Source organism: Ursus arctos, unplaced genomic scaffold, assembly GCF_023065955.2.
Source record: "Ursus arctos isolate Adak ecotype North America unplaced genomic scaffold, UrsArc2.0 scaffold_2, whole genome shotgun sequence".
Lineage (NCBI taxonomy): Eukaryota > Metazoa > Chordata > Mammalia > Carnivora > Ursidae > Ursus > Ursus arctos.
This window is the reverse complement of record NW_026622874.1, coordinates 102,251,587-102,264,264: the sequence shown is the minus strand read 5'-3', so window position 1 is coordinate 102,264,264 and position 12,678 is coordinate 102,251,587. Positions and strand designations below refer to the sequence as shown.

At 45.3% G+C, this 12,678-nt stretch overlaps 1 long non-coding RNA gene across 1 annotated transcript; it reads right to left on the bottom strand.

The window, feature by feature from the left end:
- Positions 1-336: 336 nt before the first annotated feature.
- On the bottom strand, positions 337-12,325 carry LOC130544306 (uncharacterized). Its single transcript, XR_008960487.1, has 4 exons — positions 12,224-12,325; positions 12,015-12,109; positions 2,274-2,300; positions 337-572 (listed from the first exon to the last, which is right to left on the bottom strand). It is a non-coding gene; the product is annotated as an uncharacterized LOC130544306 (long non-coding RNA).
- Positions 12,326-12,678: the final 353 nt, after the last annotated feature.

Here is a 12,678-nt window from a genome sequence, read left to right as displayed (position 1 = left end):
AGCTCAGGTATCTCTTCATCTCCAGGTGACCGGGCAGATTTGGGAACCATGGTCCGTTAAAAAATAAACTGAAGCATATTAAAATTAAAAAAATTTTTTTTATTATGCTAGTCACCATACAGTATATCCCTGGTTTCTGATGTAAAGCTCGATGATTCATTAGTTGCGTATAACACCCAGTGCACCATGCAATATGTGCCCTCCTTACTACCCATCACCAGTCTATCCCATTCCCCCACCCCCCTCCCCTCTGAAACCCTCAGTTTCTCAGAGTCCATAGTCTCTCATGCTTCATTCCCCCTTCTGACTACTCCCCCTTTCTTTATCCCTTTCTTCCCCTACCGATCTTCCAAGTTCTTATGTTCCATAGATGAGAGAAATCATATGATAATTGTCTTTCTCTGCTTGACTTATTTCACTTAGCATTATCTCCTCCAGTGCCATCCATGTTGCAGCAAATGTTGAGAACTCGTTCTTTCTGGTAGCTGAGTAATATTCCTTTGTATATATGGACCACAACTTCTTAATCCAGTCATCTGTTGAAGGGCATCTCGGCTCCTTCCACGATTTAGCTATTGTGGACAGAAGCATATTAAAAATTTTTAAGAGTTTGCGGTATTTGAGCAAAAAATGATTCAAATCCATGGGGTGCCTGGGTGGCACAGCGGTTAAAGCGTCTGCCTTCGGCTCAGGGCGTGATCCCGGCGTTATGGGATCGAGCCCCACATCAGGCTCCTTCACTATGAGCCTGCTTCTTCCTCTCCCACTCCCCCTGCTTGTGTTCCCTCTCTCGCTGGCTGTCTCTATCTCTGTCGAATAAATAAATAAAATCTTAAAAAAAAAAAAAAGAATGCTCGTCGGGAGTGGATGTGGGGAAAGACTTATATAGAGAAAGTGCCAGGAGCAAAGAAAGGAAATTGATTGGCTATAGCTTACAGGCTAGTTGGCTGTTTGTGATTGGTTGTCTTTAGCGTTTTGATTTTGTAAACTTGAAGCATTTACAGGCTTCAGTTTTGGTTTGCTTTCCTAAGCCATCACCACATTGCAGCCACTTTAGTCTAATGGCCTCCTCGTTGAATTTATTTTAGCAAGTCTTAAAGATGATCCTGTCCCCAACCTGCCCTTTGCCAGGTGGATAAAATAAAAACCAGCTTGCAAACGACTGAGCCAGTATCGGGTTCCACACAAGATGGACTGGAGCCCTGCTCTCTCTTTCGCTGTATCCCTGTCTCTGACCAGAGAGGAGTGAGTGACAGAAAAAGTGATCTGTGAGTGTTATATCATCCCGTTCTACAAATAACATTTGCGTCTCATGAAAATGCCAGGCCCTGGGGACTGTTTGAGAAGAAGCTGAAGGTGGAAAAGATGCATTTTCATGTCAAGAAATTTCCACGTTAGTTAGGGAGCCCGGCAGCTCAAGTCACTGAGCACAGTGGAGATTACAGGAATCCCCAGTTTCTGCCCCAGAACCAGGGTATTCAAGGATCTCAACTGCCCGAGGATCCTAAGTGCTAATGATGTGTGGCATGTCATTTACAGAGGCATGAGTTTCCATCACCTATGAGTCAATATATTATCTAGCATGCTGTCAGCCTTCAAAAATGATGAAAAGAAAGTCTTTCTTTGTGAAAATGGCTTTCCTCAGGAAGACAAAGCACGAGTCTTACGACAGAAGTGGAAAAACGTGCAGAAGCCTCAGAAAGCAATGTTTCTTAAGCTGAAAATAGGAATTTTGAACAAATAAAGAGGAAAATGTAGACTTCAGCAGCGGACCAGAGTTAGCTCCTCATTCAGTTAAAAGAAATTATGAAAAGGTGATGCACAAAGTTCTCTTTTTTTTAAAAAAAGATTTTATTTATTTATTTGACAGAGAGAGACAGCGAGAGAGGGAACACAAGCAGGGGGAGTGGGAGAGGGAGAAGCAGGCTTCCCGCTGAGCAGGGAGCCCGATCATGGACCCTGGGATCATGACCTGACCCAAAGGCAGACGCTTAACTGACTGAGCCACCCAGGCGCCCCTGATGTGCAAAACACTCTTGAGCAAGTTACAAATTACTTTACATCTTTATACATAACTTTGTGTCTGTGTTTATGCACTTATCATGTAGCGTCCAATTTGGGGATTTGGTAACGTCTCTGGACATATCCTTTACATTTGTCAAAGGGCTCAGGTGCTTGAAGTAAACAAGCTTATCTGTGTACTTAATAATAATCTCTTAATTATCCCTTACATTCGTATGACATGTTATAGTTTTTGAAGTGCTTCCACATACCTGATCTCATTTGTTCTCTGAACCCTGCTGGGAGGGAGACAAGACAGAGATTATTGTCACAGAAGAATTTGGGTCCCAGAACTTCATGTCACATGTCAGGGAAAGTACAGTTAGTAAATTGCAGAAGCTGCATTGGAAACCTGACCCGGCGTATTTCCCACATGCAGTATGAAATGGATGAAAGCATGAGCACTTTGAAGCTTGGCTCTACTGCCTACCAGCTATGTGACCTTGAACAACTCACTTAACCTCTCTGAGACTTAGTTAACTTATCTGTAAAATCAGGAAAAAAATAGGGCTGTGATAAATGTTGAATAAACTAACGTATATAAGGAAGGCCCTAACACATAATGGGCATTTAGTAATTTCTAACATTCTTATCATTATCATGGAGCTTTGGGGTCCAGTGCTAGAAATTTAGAACAATAATACTGGTATGATGATGAGGAATCCATAAGGACAATACACTGTATAATATTAAAATGTAAAACCTGGGAAAAGGTCAGGTGAAATAAATTAAGGTACAGCCATATAGATGAACTAGCATACAGTTCCTAAAAATAAGCGAGAGCAAGATTTGTAAACAGATGGCCACCATGTATTTACAGATTGATCGAGGAGTGGGAGGGGTGGCCCGAATGCTCCTCCCAACTTGTGTTCAATTCCCCCTCCTGAGCTAAAGGGCAGCCAGGAGGAAGGGTCCAATGGCAGGGCCTGGAATGCATATGTCAAAGAGTGAACTTCTCTGGAATCTCTAGAAAAGAGAACAGCCACAGGACTCTCACTCTCCAGCTGGTTGGGAGTGAGGGGATCAGCAGCTCCAAGGCCTGGGATAAAGCCCAGGACTCTGGGGTTCCCAAAAGGAATAAACTCCACTTGCATCCCATGAATGTAGTCCCGTGTGAGGTCTTCTCTGGCCTGGGGAGAATGTGGGAAAGCTGCATGGGCAAAGGGCCGAAAGATTTCCCGTCTCTGAGAATGGGAGCTTGCCAACAGCCACAACTGCTGAAACACGGGAGCTTCCTCTCTGTGCTCATGAGAGGAGCAACATCTTGCCTGTTACCTCATATTTCATCACTACAAAGAGACCCTAAGAACTTTCCCAGAGAGTCAAAGAGCTCTGGGTAGGAAAAAGAAAGCCTGAATAGGCTTAAGGGGACCAAGGTGCCAGAGAGAAGAAACAGAACATATCAAGTAATGGTAAATGAATGACAGCTTTACATTATCACCACCACCATCATCGTCATCACTATCATCACCATCACTACCACTACCATCACCACCACCACCATCATCATCACCACCATCATCATCATCACCACCATCATCATCACCATCATCACCATCACCACCACTACCACTATCATCATCACCATCACCACCATCATCGTCACCATCATCACCATCCCATCACCACCATCATCATCACCACCACCATCATCGTCATCACTATCATCACCATCACTACCACTACCATCACCACCACCACCACCACCACCATCACCACCATCACCATCACCACCACCACCATCATCACCATCGTCACCATCCCATCACCACCATCATCATTCCACCCTAGCAGAATTGTCCGTGGTATAAAATGGCATTGTAGGGGCAACTGGGTGGTGCAGTTGGTTGAGCGTCTGACTCTTGGTTTTAGCTCAGGTCGTGATCTCAGGGTCATAAGATTAAGCCCTGCATCAGGCTCTGTTCTCAATGCAGAATCTGTTTGAGACTCTCTCTCCCTATGCCTCTCCCCCACCCCTCTGCTCACACACTCTCTCTCTCAAATAAATAAATCTTTTTTAAAAAAAATAATTAAATGGCATTGTACAACAACAACAAATGATAACGGTAACCATTGAGAAATGTTGAAAATGAGGGAACTGGAAGATAAGTGAAAGAAATAACTCAAAACCCAGAGGACAAGTATAAAGAGATGGAAATCATGAGAGGAAAGATGGGAGAGTTACATGGGAATGCTAAGAGTTCTAAAAGGACGCGGGAAAGAGATAGAAGAGAGAAGTAATAAAGAGACTTCTTTTTCAGACAGTATTGTAGACCAAATAACCAGACCAACCCTTCTGCAACAACAATTAAAAATACCTTATAAACTATTCAAAACTTTTTTTTAAGAGTCACTGAACTGAGTAAGGAAGCCTCAGGGGCCAAAATCAAAGTGGAAAAAAAAAATCAGAGTTAAGCGGATTAGTGGTGAAGCTACCAGCTTCCCTGACAACATCTGCCCAACCCTTGAAGATTAGGGTTCTATTTTCCTGGCTGCAGGAGATAAAAACCTAAAGATCATTAAAGGTAGAGAATCTGATAGAAGACACCCGTGTAAGCCCAGGACTAAAAAGGACTACATATTCAGTGAAAGAGCTGGTAAAATCAACAGTATGGATGTCAATCATTTATCGACAGATTAAGTTCCAAGCGAAATGAGTGTATATTTTTTAATAACCATAAGGCATCATAAATGAAAGCCAGCCCACATTACAGAATCACACTAAAAAATGTAGGATATTGGACTTGTCAAATACAGAGGACAGAATAAATGTGCTTAATATCTGTAAAGAAATAAAAGAGGGAGGGACGCCTGGATGGTTCATTCGGTTGAGCATCTGGGTCTTGGTTTCAGCTCAAGTCATGATCTCACGGTCTTTGGATCAAGCCCTGTATCGGGTTCTGTGCTCCGCGGGGAGTCTGCTGGGAATTCTCTCTCTCCTCTGCCTCTGCTCCTCCCCCTGCACCCACATGCACACCTGCTCTCTCTCTCTAAAATAAATAAACCTTAAAAAAAAAAAAAAGAAGTAACAGAGGGTATTGGAAGCATGAATAAGGAATAAGAGAATATAAAAAATGTTTGGGAAGATGTGAACAAGAACCAAATAATACATCTAAAAATGAAAATTATAATTGAAATAGAAACATAATGGGTATGTTAGGTTGCAGACTAAGACACAGATGAAGAGAAGAAAATGGAATCCAGACCTGAAAACATCACCTTGAATCCAACACAAAAATACAGAGAATAAGGACAGGAAAGACCTACTGAACATATGTCTAACCAGAGTTCCAAAGGGGCTAGAGAGAAGAAGAGGCAATATCTGAAGAAATCACAGCTTAGAATTTTAAGTTGACAAATGACTCAAAATGCTCAGCTTGATAAATGAAATCTAGACGGAGATACACCATCATGACCTTGAAGGATATCAAAGACAAAGAGAAGACTTTAAAAGCAGCCAGAGAGAAAGCTATCGTAGCTACGGTTTACATGATAGTTACTAGGGGCCACGCACTCTTCTAAGCACTTCTCATGTATTACGCATGTAACCCATGGAGCAAACACATAAACGGAATGCTGATCTCTCAATGGCAAAAGTAGAAGCTAGATTGGAATTAATATCTTAAAAGCATCGAGGGGACATAACCATTAACTTAGAATGGTAAACCGGGTAAAAATATATTTCAAGAAAATGGAGGATATGAGGGCATTTCAAACAAATAAAAACAGACAGTTACTTTATACTAATATTGTGCGTTATGGGCACGTAACTGTGCCTTCTTCCCAAAATTCATATGTTGCTCTCCTAATCCCCTGGACCTCAGAATGTGACTCTATCGGGGCAAGGGGTCTTTAAAAAAGTAATTAAGTTACAAGGTCATTAGCTGGGGGGGGGGGTGCAAATCCATGACTGGTGTCCTCATAAGAAAAGGAAACTTGGACACAGATGCATATGGAGGAAAGACCATGTGAAGACACAGGGAGAAGATGGCCAGTTATAAGCCAAGGAGAGAAGCCATAGAAGAAACCAAACCTGCCGACACCTTGATTTTGGACTTCTGGCTCCACAAATGTGAGAAATTTAATTTCTGTTGGGAAGCCATCAAGTCTGTAGTATTTTTGCTATGGCAGCCTTGGAAATCTGCTCTCATGTGCTCCAAGAAGAAGGAAAAATAATCCAGAAGGAAGGTCCGCCATACAAAAAGAAAGAGTGGACAGTTTGGGAACACATAGATAATTCTTATCACTGACTATATTAAATAACAATAATAATTTTAACTCGTAAAGTTAAGGAAAAAATAGGACTAAAACCCTGGACACCAAAGGTATATATATGGGGAGGGGACGTTCATAAAGTGTCCTAAGATCTTTTAATTGTTTGAGAGGAGAATAAACATTTTGATTAGTGTTGAACCTTGTCAAGTTAAATATTCATGCTGAAAATTTTAGGGTAAACACAAAAAGAAGAAAAATAGAGTGTATAAATTCCACACAAGCAGAGGGGAAAAATGGAATGAGGAAGCAAAAACCAACCAAGACAAAAGAATGTGAGGAACGAAGGAGAAAGAAACACAGGAATAAAAGCAGGACAAATGGGGTGGAATAAGGTGTAAATACATCCAAATAGATGGCTCATCAAAATAAATGTGAACAGACTAAGACAGTTCAAAGACAAAATCTGTCAGACTGGATGAAATAAAAACAAGGTGCAGCTAGCTGCTCCTAAAGGATGTACCCGATGACCCAGAAAAGATCAAAGTAAAAGAGTGAAGGAAGATTTGCCAGGCAAATACCCAACAAAAGAAGTCTGGCATATCTATATTAATAGACAACAACGCAGATTTTAAGTCTGAAACCATTGCTAGTGATGAAGAGTCATTTTTATACAATAAAAGGTTTATGTCACTGGTAAGATGCAACAATTCTAAACTTGTATGCACCTAATAACAGCCTCAAACATTGAAAGGAAAGAATGGACACAACCTCGAGGAGAAACAGAGGAATGCACCATCACCATTGGGGTGAAGGTGTGGGTTAAACATACCTCTGCTAGTAATTAATAGTTCAAGAAATCAAAAAACACAGTTGTGGGAGTCTGTTACCTCAGTAGCCCCCCAAGGAACCCCTTCTGGTATGAATCTGGCTTGGACGTGGGGCATGTGTTGACAAACAGAGTGTGGCAGAGGTGATGCTCTGCCAGGTTTGAACCTTAAGGAAGCCTGATAGCTTCTGTTTTTGTACACTCAGAGCCTGTGCTGCCTTGACAAGTCCATCTGCTGAGCTGGAGAGACTGTAGGAAAAGGTGAAGACCCCAGGACTACCTGCAAAGGGAGACTGCTCCAGCCACTCTTGTTCCAGCTGAGCCATGCCCTCAGGCAACCCGCAGCAGTGCCGCACCAAGGGAAGGACCAGCACAGCTGCCTGGCTGAGTCCAGGTTGCAGAGTCATGAGCACCCAACCTGCTAAATCACTGAGATTTGGAGTGACTTGTTATGCACCAATAGATAACTTAAGCAAAAATGAACAAGATTGATCTACTACAGATCGGTTGAACCACAAGCCCAATAATTACAGAATACGTATCAGTTCAAATACAAGGAACATTTTCAAAATTGACCACGAAGGAGGTTAGAAGGCACGTTTCAACACATTTTCAAGGATTGGTGTCATCCAGACCTTATTCTCTGACTACGTTGCAGTTAAATTTGATATTAGCATCTTAAGAAAATGTGTTATGTTAAATTTGGTACTATTAACATTAATATATCTTCTGAAAACTCCAAAGTTTTAGGAATTAGAAATAGACTTTCTAAGAAAACAGCCCAGCTTGTTAAACTTGTTTGTTACAGTATCAAGTAAAAAAGATTGTGGGGTTGTTTGTTACTGCCTCCTAACCTAGCGTATCCTTACTGCTACAACCACCAGTCTAATGGTCCACAGTGGGGCTCTGAATTCTGATCCTGGCTCCATCCCCTAATCTCTGTGGGGCCTTGAGCTAGTGTGAACAATAATGACACAATGGTACTAAAGCAGAGTTGAAATTATTGAAGAGTAGGTGAGATCTGCAAAGTCCTAAGAAGAAAGATGTGTGAAAAGTAAGATCTCTGTAAATGTTAATTATTATTACTATTATCACCTTCACATTCTCTATACTGACACTGACACTTGGCAATGTAAAGTCTCTTGCCCAAAATCACACACCAAGGAAGTGGCAAAGCCAGAATTTCACCCCTGTCTTTCTGCCTTCCTTGGCACCCTATGCCCCTTTTATGGCATCACGTGTCTCCTCCTTTGTGGGACTAGGAATAGGGTCGCCATTCCTTCCTCCCCCTGCCCACCATAAGTCCATCCATTGTGGAGAATTTAGCAACTCTGGCTCATATTCTGGGGAAAGATGCTCCTGCCTCAGGACCTTCCTCCAGTTACTCCCTCAGCTCTCAAAACTGTCCTGTCCTCAACTCTCTCCCAGGCATTCACCCTTTTGGACTAAGCTCAAACCATATTTTCTCAGGAAGCCTTTCCTGACCCCAAACTTCCTCCCCACCCCACCAAACTAGGCCTAGTTCCCATTATCTTCTCTCCTAGTACCCCATGCTTTCCACTTCCAGCATTTATCATACTTAAAATTATTTTTGTCATTATATGTTGAATGTCTCCCCAACTGCATCCATGAGGCAGTCTATCCATGTAGGGCTGGAGCCCTGAACCTGCACATAGTAGGAACTCAATCACTGCTTGTTGGGTAGTTGGATGGAAGGAAAGAAGGAGCGAATAAAGGCTGGATGGATGGACGAATGGATGGATGGATGGGTGGGTGGTTAGATGGATGAATGGATGGCTGGCTGGCTGGCTGGCTGGATGGTTGGTCAGATGGATGGATGGATGGATGGATGGATGGATGGATGGATGGATGAGTGGATGGATGGTTGAATGGCAGGCATAGTCTCCAAGGGCCTTGAGGGCATCACAGAGGACCCTCTCTTTAGGATAGGCCTGTCATTTCTCTCGGAAGGGAACAAGGGAATTCTTCAGGATGCTGTCTGCCATGGTTTGGAAGAGAGCTGTCTTGCTGGCTGATGATTTCAGCCAGAGTCAGCATGTTTTTAAGGAAGAGTTAGTCGTGGGACCCAGGACTCATGTGCTGAGGCACTACCCTATTTGGACCTAGGTTCTACTTAACTTGACCCCAAGTGCCAGAAGGAGAATATTTATGAGAGCTAAGAGTCAGCAAGTTTGAGAACCAGGTCAGCTGTCTGGACAGTGGGGTGTGTTTCTGTCCCAGGTGCTGGCCCAGGTTCAAACATCACAGGTTGGTACGTGTTATCACTTCATCCTCGGTAGCAACACAGGTGGAGACGTTCACATCCCCTCTGAGGAGCCGGCTAGGATCTGGGGGTGCCTTTGTGTGGTGCTCAGGGAACAGCGAGCCAGTCCCTGAGGCCACACAGATTCACGGTGAAGCCAAAGGACCACGCCTCACGAAATTCTCCTAAACCCAAGACTTACTCATTTCTGGCTCCCACCTCGAGTCCATTAAAGGTTGTGGGGGGGATCTCCTTTTGAGATTGTATTTATTTTATTTGAGAGAGAGAGAGAGAAGGGGCAGAGGGGGAGAGAGAATCTCCAAGCAGACTTCCCGCTGAGTGCCAAGCCCGACGCGGGGCTTGATCCCAGGACTCTGAGATCAAGACCTGAGCTGAAATCAAGAGTCAACCAACTCAGCCACCTGGGTGCCCCCGAGATTTCCTGTATTTCAACTCATCCCAGGACCCAGGCTGACCCAGCAGCCACCATCTTGAAGACTGCTTGTCCCAGGAGAGGGAAAGAAAGAGGTCTGGAGGGTTTTGTGCCGGCAATGAAATGCACAACCTGGGGTGACAGTCGCTTCTGCATGCCGCTTTTTGGCCAGAACTTGGGGTGGTGAGTTTGAGGCGTCAGTTTTGGGGGGGGCATCGTACTTAGTGATGTAATCAAACAGCAGTCTGGATGTGGCTGTGACAGCACGCTGTAGATGTGGTGGACTTGGAGTAGATTACCCTCGCTAATGTGGGCGGGCTTCCTCCAATCAGTTGAAAGGCATTAAGAATAAAAACAGAGGCTTCCCAGAACGGAGGAATCCTGCCTGGGTCTCTAGCCTGCTGAACTGCCCTACAGAGTTCAGAACCATCCTTATATTCCTGTGAGCCAGTTTTTAAAAATAAGTCTCTCGATGTATATAAATATAAGCCTCTTGTTGTATAGACTACATTGTATGCACAATTAGTAGATATAACGTATGTATTATATATAACATTATCGTATATAATGTCCTGTTGGTTCTATTTGGGGAAGCCCCAAGCTGATCCATAGCTAATCGTGTCCGTCTCAACAAAGGGCCCAGGAAGTACCGTCTTAACTACATACCGTGAAGACACCCAAAATCTTTTGTTACTAGAAATAACTACTGTGGAATTACTGCAAAGGTTCGAGATACTATATGGAAAACACTGAGGGTGCAAAGTGTATCCTGGGTATACCGGGCTTGGCCACTGGCTAGCTGTGCTGACTCTTAGACCAGTACTTATCTCTTTGTGCCTCAGTTTACTATTCTGTAAAATAGAGATGAACTAAGCAAGCCTGAACAGGCTGTAAAGATGAAATGGATTAATAGCTGGGAGGAATTTAGTCTGGCACGTGGGCGGTTACCTTATTCCTGTTACGACCCGGCTCCCTCCTTGCCCTTTGCCTTCTCATCCCATGGCAGTTGTCTGGAAATGTTGCCTAACGTCCTGCAGGTTTCTATGCCCTACAGGACTGGGGGCACTGCCCTCCCCATACCCCATCCTCCCCTACAAATATTAGGCAGGAGCAGGGTCCCATGGTGGTCCTCTCAGGTTCACTGGGGCCCCCCCTCTGGTAGTCTGCACAGACCAAGGCTCCCTGAGTACAGAGGCATAATGGGTGGTGGGCCCAGAGCCTGCTTCCTGGGGAAGGAGAAGGGCAGGGGAGCTGCCCGGGCTCAGAGACCCCCAGAAGGTACAGATGGGGAGCTGTCTGCCCAGGAGCCCTGGAGCCTGAGGAGCGGGTTCCATTCGCTAGCTATGACCTTGGGGAGCAAGGAGCTGTCCTAGGCCTGGCTACATAATTTGCAGGGTCCGGTACAAAATGAAAATGTGGGGTCCCTTGTTCAAAAGGTGTTAGGAATTTCAAGGCAGAAGAGCATTAAACGAGGTGTGGGGCTCTGAGTCTGCTGAGAGCGTGGGCACAGGGGTGGGGGGAGTGGGGACGGGGGCATCCAGGGCCAAGACCCTCACGGGGAGCACGTCTGGGGCATGGAATTCCTGGGTGGAGAGAATAACCCGTCCTCCTGTAATGTTGGCTTGGACACCAGCTTGCACAGGCTCTGGGGACATGCGTAGCTGTTTATGGTTGCTCTGGCCTATGCCGGGAATGCACAGGAAATGGTTTGGTTTTCCCCACTAGTGATTCACTCCCTCAGCCTTGCTCTTTCCATTCTCCGCTTCCTGTCCCTGCGCGAGGGCTCGGATGGATTCTGTCATTTCCTGGGCACTTTTGGGCAATAAAAAGGCCTGTTTGGTTTAATCTAAAACTTCCATCTCAAATCCAATTTCACGGTCATCTTGTCCCCTCCTGCAGAGCAGCCAGGCCTTGCCCTGAGAGCCCCAGGAGGGAGGCAGGGAGGGGGAACCAGCTGCCTCTCCTTCCTCTTCCTCCCTCTCTGCTTAGCCTGAGCCGTGGAGGGGAGGGAGAGGAGGAGGAGGGGAAAAAAAATCCAGTGTCTCTTTCTTAACTTGACAGTGACACGCCCCCTGCCTCCAGCCCCGCCCCCCCCACTCCCAATTTCTCCCCCTGCCTCCTCGGCTGTCTCCTGCTTGTATGGCTGGCAGTGGAGGGATGGGGTGAGGGTGGGCTAGCATTCTGGCGACTTCCTCTGCCCTGAGAAGACATCTTACCTCTTTCACTGCTGGCTGGGGTCACCTGACAGCTCTCTGCTTCCAGCTTGGAGTCCCGGATCCCAATTCTGGGACAACAGGAAAAGGCCTTCTTCCTAAGACAAGACACAGAGACGCACTCAGAGCTCTGGGGGAAAGCCAGACAACAAACAGCTGCTCGGCTGGCTTTCGCACAGTAATAATATCACACGATTGTGGCTCGTATTTACCCAACATGTCTTCTATGTGCCCCGAGGTGTGCAGAGCACTTCACTGACACTAAAGCATTACATTTTCTCAACCAGGAAGTACGTGTTATTTGAAGTCCCATTTTTCACTTTCGAGAAAATTGAGGCTAAGAAAGGTTAGGAACCACGCCCACAAAACCAGGCCAAGTCAGGGCTAGACGGAAGCTCCTCCCAGCTCCATACCCAGGGCTCATGGTGACTCCCCTCTCTGACCTTGCGGAAGGGTCCATCCAAGGTGCATGAATACCATGGTGATGGTGGTGGGGGCTGATTCTGCCTGTGGAGTATCAGGGAAGGCTTCATGGAAGAGGTGATCTTTGAGTTTCGTTGTAAAGGGCAAGGAGCCCAGGGAATGGCCTGTGCAGAGGTGGCTCTGAGGCCTGGACGGCACAGCAGGTAAGGACTTGCGGGGAGTTCCGGGAGGATGGGGCCCAGGG